The sequence below is a fragment of the Morone saxatilis genome, unplaced genomic scaffold (genome assembly GCF_004916995.1).
Source record: "Morone saxatilis isolate NCDOM2014 unplaced genomic scaffold, NCSU_SB_2.0 Contig15, whole genome shotgun sequence".
NCBI lineage: Eukaryota > Metazoa > Chordata > Actinopteri > Moronidae > Morone > Morone saxatilis.
This window is the reverse complement of record NW_023339707.1, coordinates 23,197,176-23,204,688: the sequence shown is the minus strand read 5'-3', so window position 1 is coordinate 23,204,688 and position 7,513 is coordinate 23,197,176.

Genomic DNA, 7,513 nt, shown 5'->3' with positions numbered 1-7,513 from the left:
GCAGGTCCTATACATTTATGTATAAATATATATATATATATATATATTTATATATATATGTGTGTGTGTGTGTTCTTTAATTAATAAAAAAGTTTTAATCTCCTTCCACTCAAAAATGTGTTTGCTTGTTGTTATTCATTTGGATGTTTGAGCCTCACAGTGCAGAGTGATATATGTACTAAAAGGCTGTTTTCACATCTGTTTTCGGCCCAAGGGGGATGTTTCTGTGCTCTTCTGTGCACCTTAAATCTGAGTTTAAGATGTGATCATAATAACAGGATTTTGGGACATCGCAACTAGTTTGGAAACCAAGATGCAACGTACACAAGTGATGTGGAAACTCTAAACTTCCATATTATCATATATATTATATGATATTATTATAAATATATATATACATAAATGTAATTTCAGGAATTTTCTAACGAGGTAATTTAACTTTATTTAGTAAAAATGATACGTCTTAAAATATGTCCGGAGTTAAATCTTTAAATATAAAATGTGAATGCAACAAAATCCAACTAATTACAAAATCAAATTTAACACACCCATTTGCATGTTAAGAGTTCAACCGGAAATGGTTGTAACACCTGGGTGAAACAGGAAGTTTAAACGACTGTGTCTTTAAACTAGATCTGTGCCTTTAGAGATAACAAGATGACTGCTTATTTGTCTCACACCATTGACTGGGAGGTTGGGAGTTGGGGCTGGAGGAAATTATGTGCCACAGCATTCCACAAACAATCCCTGCTCCTAAATCTCCTCTTCTGTCATAATTCTTGTCCACGTTATTGTAACCGCTATTTATTTGCCACATTTTCTGACAGGTGGTGACACGACAAAAAGAAAGCCAGTGTGTGTGTGTGTGTGTGTTTTTTTTTTAAAGATCATGGTTTATAGTTAGGGTAACAGTCTAATATCCTGCTCTACTCTGAGTGTGTGATCTGTGGGAGTGTGTGTGCCTCTGGTGCAGGGGCTGGCGGGTGAGGGGAGAGATCAGTGGCCCACACATGGCTGTAATTTAATGGAGAATTGCCCAGTGGTTCCTGTGCAGAGGTAAACACACCAATAGTCAGGCTTTTGTTATTGCATGACTATGACAACCGCCTCCATCAATAAACAATAGAGTGTTGGGGTGGGGGTGTGGGGGTGTGGCGGTGGGGGGACAAGGGCTCACTGTATGAAGAGAACCCCACTGTGTCCACTTCTCACTCTCTCTTCTAATCAGCCACACAGTGAAGAAGCGTATGATGAGTCTGTGCAATAACGAGCCTGGAGAGCTGAAGTCACACATTAGAGAGAAAGTAAAGCACAAAAACAGATTTAGCACATTCAGTGATGGTTTTTTATGTGAGAAAACGCCACAACTCTCATATTGAACTGCTATTAATTTACACATTTTCTATACGTTTATGAAGAGGAATTGTAGTTTTGGGGATGAAAAGGTCAAACTTGAAGAATTTGAGACACAATAAACAAAGAGATAGGGAGAGCTTGGCAGTCACCATCAAGCTGTGAGTCAACAGGGGGCCAATCCTTCAATTCTGAGATGCAATCTGGGCCAGGGTCATAAACATTTACAGGGTGGGAAGTGCTGAGCAGAGGGCCTGCAGGATATCAGTCCTCTCTCACTTCTAATTAGCTTATGAGAATGCACTAGTTATACAATAGCATATCGCCCCTCCCATTTGGGTTATTTCCAAGTGTTAATATCAGCTGAAAAGCAAAAGATCAATTTAAAGCAATGGTGGAGTCAAGAATGCATCAAAACAAAGAATCTGTGTGTTTGTCTTAAATGTTTCTCCTAAAAGCAGAGGGAAGAAAATCATGGGAATGTATGGCCTTCAGAAAATATGACCTCAAAACTTTAAATGGATGGGCTTTCTTGTAAATGATATCAAACAACTTCAGTAAGAGTCAAATATATCAACTTTGTAAATGGATAAATTGATTTTGTTAAACCAAGTGTTACCATGTAGGTTTACGGTGCAGGAGGCTATGTCACGCTCATTCGCATTGATGGATTAAGTTTTGTGGAAAGTGCGGCCAGATGGCAGAGTGACTAGAGTAAAGTATGGTGCTGATGAAACATTGATGATTGTAACGCCCATGTTAACATGATCTCATGGTGACACACCCATCAACATATGCACATGCACACACAGCTTCTGTAGGTGCAATGAAGCAGAAAAAGTGTTGCCGGAATATGGATCGATCATATTGAGTCCACATTTATTTACAAAAAACAAATGTCTGTGAATGAAGAGCAGAAAATGAATAATAATGCACATTGCTATGTTTCTAAATACATTTTCAGACACTGAATAAACTTGTATCTCTTGGCAACAGATATTACAGAAGAGTTACAAATAGAATAATGATTCAAATCATTTAAATGGACTTTTTAAAGGTTTAATTTAGCATAAGCAAAAAGCTCTTAAAGGTGCCCTCGGGTGTTGAAGTGTAAAAACGTCCCAGAATACAAAAGAAACACGCCGCATAAAGCACTTGACAGTGAATGTGGTCGTTCTTCTGTGGCTCAAAGACCATAAGACACCTGGTGGGTTTTTAGGCTCTTCAATGTAGGTTTACAGAGGCCATTGACAAAGACAGCCGTGGACCTCAGAGGTATTGACTGCCTTCTGTGGCCTGCTAAAAGGAACTAATCCCCACAGCCTCTGCCTACTGTATTCAACAATATTCACTCTCTGGCATTTAAATTCTGTGCACATTTCCTGTAAGATGAGCTAAATATCACAGTGTTCTTGTTACTTTATGCTCATGAAAACATGATCTGAAAACATATCTGTTGGTCCCTTAATGTCTGACATTAATTAAGGTAGACATTTAGATTTTCTTCCAAATAAAACAAATAAATAAAAAGACATATTCGAGTTTGTTATTGCTTCTTCTTGTCAATAAAGTTCAAAGAATCAGAGCTCATTCTACCATGAGAGCAAGGACATGGATAAGAGTGTATTATGGTTGTTATAGCAACCACAGAAATGGCTTCTATGCTGAACAATAGTCAGATGGGCCTTGGGGAGGCCCAGTGGCAACCCCCTCCACACCCACATCTGCTGCCCCCACATTCAGACTTATGGGATGTTCTGCCGATTATTTTCTGTCCTGCTTCCCCCTTTCAAAACTGACAGGCTGAAAGAATGAGAATGAAATTAGGAATTCTGCCTACATCTGTGCAGGAACTGTGATGCAGTAAGCTCTGGTAGCACTGTTTTGATAGGAAGTAAGAAGAAAGAAAAAAAAGAGACTCTCAACTCAACTCAACAGGGTTAGAAAAAAGTGTGTGACAAAAGTTCTTATGTGCTTTGCAGGGTTTATAATGGCAAACAATTCCAGAGGAAGAGCCAGAAACATCCAGCTGGATACGCTGTAAATAATAACAGTGCATAGCAACCAGGAAGGTATGCAGAGGTAGAATATGTATGCTTCTAGGACTTTCTTGTGCCCTCTTTTTTTTTGTTGCTTTTATTGGAGAAACATGGCAGGACATAAACACAACAGGTGAATAAACAGAGGCAGATACAGCAGGAGGTACAAATATCAAGACAATTAAAACATAACTGAGATATTTCAAAGAGTAAATGACAGTAAATAGTTACTCTAATGTCTTAGATAATTACAGGATGTTGGTGACTATTTTAACGCTTAAGAAGAGTCACTGAAATAATTCAGTGTATGTGAAGACCACAGCAACCTCAATCTCCGTTCTGACAGGGAAAAAATGAGCAAAAGTTTGTGCGAGTGAGTGTGTGAGAAAGAGGGTGGTTTACTTTATGGGAGGCACAACTGTAAATCACAAGCTAGACAAAAAGGAGAAAACCCTATAGTGCTTTTGTCCTTTGATTCCTCGTGGACAGCAACCACGGTAGAATTGGATTGAAGCCACCTGCCTGTCTGCAAAGCCACCGAGCACACCGGATAAAAGAGAGACCGCTGTTGCTCTCCTGCATGATTTGAGGAAGGATTTAAGATTTTAGTGAAACCCCTAATAGACAATGTCAATGAAAAGCTCAAAATATGTTGACGGTATCACAGAAAGGGACATGATATTATAGATGTGATTATAGCTGGTGGAAATATATTCAAATAATTTACTTATTAGTATTAGCAACAAAATTGACTTAAAATATTCAAAGTGAAAGTATGCATGATGCAAAATGGCTTCTGTCAGTGTTACACTATTAAATTATTGGATCAATATTATGTAAGTATTATCATACATAATAATATGTAAGTGGTACTTTAATGATGTTGGTCAAGGTGGAGCTAATTTGCTTCATATACTTTTGGCAGTTTAATCTTTAACAATAATTCATATTTTATAAACTGATCATATGTTCTGTATGTGAAGTCTCTGAAATAAATGTAGCAGTCAAAGTCAAAGTAGAATATTTCTCCCCAAAATGTAGTATACTTTTAAAGTTGCATAAAATGGAAATACTCAAGCAAAGTATCTCAAAATTGTAGCCTACTTAAGTATGGTACTTGAGTAAATGTACTTGCTTTATATCACTGAAGAGAAGTCAGAGTGAATAGTCAAGTTCATCGTATTTGTACATATAGCCCCAAATCACAAAATGGCTTCGAAGGGCTTTATAATCTATCTTTAGATCTTTTTTTTTTTTTAAAACTACTCCCAAAAAATGACTCAGGAGAAGCAACAGAGGAGGGATTCCTCTTTAAGGACAGACATACAATAGAAGTTGTCAAGAAGTCTTTGTTATTAGGTGTCCAAACTTGTATTACTTGTTACTTGAATCCCTTAGCTGTTTGTCAAGCACTCCCCTGATCACTGACTTCCTCTAAGGTATTCATCCACTCAGTCTTGTGCTCTCACACAGATACAAACAAAAACCTGAAGTCTGAGTTTACCTAATACATAGTGACCAGTGATGCATTTACAAGGCAGTGGAGAAAAAAGGGGGGAAAGAAAGACTTCTGTCCGAGGAGGGTATCCAAACCCCCACATCCATATTGATTAAACAAATTTGCCACAAATCATTTTACAAATGCCCAGTGGGGGGCTATAGAGGTTGGTGGAAATACCCCATTCATGCTCTGTCCTCCCCTGCAGGGCTGAAGCCTCGACTCTTGGCTCGTTTAAGCGTGCTGACAGCCTCTGATCCTCCGGCCATCTGCAGGGTGGGCTGGCCAGCGCTGAGGGGTCTTTGTGTTCTAACCTTTAGGAGATTTAACAGTGAAACTGAAAAAAACTAAAAAATCTGAAGGTGAAGAATCCCCCTCATAATTCAGGTTCTAGCTCATTTGCAAGACACACAAATCCAACTGTGAAGTCAAAATGGCATGGAGCAGAGAACTCATAAACCACACTGATAAGGATCTTTATGATAAACATTTTGTTTGAGGGGTCTTTAGCGGACTTTCACAATAAAAGTATCACTTTAAGCTGATAAGTGACTTTCAGCAGCACTTACCAGATGCATGGTGTGCTCTTTCAGTGACACATACAACTTGGTTATAGCCCCGCCTCCCGCACCACGCTTCTCTTTGTGAATGAAAAGGGGTGGAGACAGCTATGTGGGGTTGTATGTACATGTGTGTCAGTGATTTTTGATAGCAGGCGCATGTGTGCATGCGTGTGCACATGTGCTACACCGTTTGCCTGCAGGGGAAAGTAAACAGGCAGTTTGTGCAGACCTTAGCAAATGTACACACCACAACATGAATTGCTGATTGAGTTATCATCATAAAAATAGTTAATTTGTGTAATTTATATGTTTGTATAGATTTCAGTTTAGATTTTGTTTGTTTTTTTAACCCAGTGTTTACTTTGCTGTTTCAGTTAAATACTGCATCCGAATGTAAAATAACTTTGTGGGCTACTAACAGAAACAATCATCAGCGTCTCAGATAGCTAATTAAAACTGGAGCTGTATGTGTTGCATGCTGCCTGATAATGATGGAAACTAATACTAAAGTAGAAATTACAATAAAAACAATTTACAAAATCAGTCATGCGCCCCACAGCGTTGAGATCTAAGCAGCTAGAACTGATGAAAAGCCTCATAACTGATGTGTTGTCATCAAATATTCTCCAGGTTCTGGTAATGTTAAAGTAAACTGCAGCAGTCTCCACTGCGGCTGTGTTGGCTCTGTGTAACGGGGGCGTCCCTCCCCTTCTCATAACCTCAAACACATGGTCAGCTCCTATTATTTTAACTGCTTCCAGTGACTTCAGATCTCGCTCGACCTTTGAGTGCAATCAGGAGAAGGAATGGCCACATTAAAACAACCAGGCCGGCGACAGCTTAGGTTACCCCAGTTATGAAGAGTTAGATACTAGTTTAAAAGCTACAAATGGTCATAAATTATTAATCTGATGAGTGTCTCTGAGAATACGTTTGGAAGGGTATAAATACCAAAACATACACAATTTTGATTTTCAGGTACTTAATGTAAACGAGGAGAGAATTCCCTTGAATCTTTTACATACATTTACATGATGAATCTAGTCCCGCAGTGACTTTAAAACTCCTGTGTATCTCCTTTTGCACTCATGTGGAATACATGTCTGTAAATTATCTTGCTCCTGTCCTTACAGAGGTCGAAAGGAGTATGATGAGTAGGCTCAGAGGGAGCAGCTGATTTGGTTTCCGAAGAGAACAACAAACAGGTAATGCTTACAACAGCTGTGTGACTATTCATGTGTGTATAAGAAGGCACTCACTTCCTGCTGAGTGGGGGTTTCATGGAGATACAGCAGTGCTTTTATCAATCACAAAGTCAGATTCATGCAAATACACGGACAAACATGTGCACCGGATTATTAACATATCAAACGTCATATCAGACATTTACTGGGATCTTGAATATATTCCTGTATTGCTCTGCTTAGGCCGGCCCTGAACGCTTCCCCAGAAACCTAATCCAACAAAACAGCCCATCGCTCATAAAGACGCCACATGAGTGATGTGAGCGGAGCAAGTTATAGTGACCCTGGGACACACAACTCTTCCCTTTTCTCAAACACACAAATTCCACTGATTCACGCTCATCTGTGATCTCAGGCAACTGTCACATCGGTTTCAGGGCAACATTTATAAAATCTTTTCATACACTGGTTTTGCATTACCTGTAAAAAGGGCCGGGTTTTGTTTGAAAATAGAAAAGAGCAGCAGCCTTATTCAACAACGGGTCGTTCATTTCATTCTACTGTCTGATTGCTACTATTGACAAGCAGCTGCTTTTGAGTTGCAAAGACATAAAATCAATATTTCCTTTTCTTGTTTGCTGCTGCTGTTAGCGGAGATGGAGGACTGAGTCAATAGTAAGCTGCTGATAACAGAGACAAAGATATATATTTTTTTAGGATTGCTAGGGAATACAAACCTTTGTACAAAAAATCTTGCAATTATATCAAACTGTAACATCTACATTGTGAGCATGAATGATGTCTGAATGTGAAGAGGCAGAGGTTGAACGACGGTAGGTTGATTGGCTTAATTAAAAAGCATCCTTGCTTGAAAAG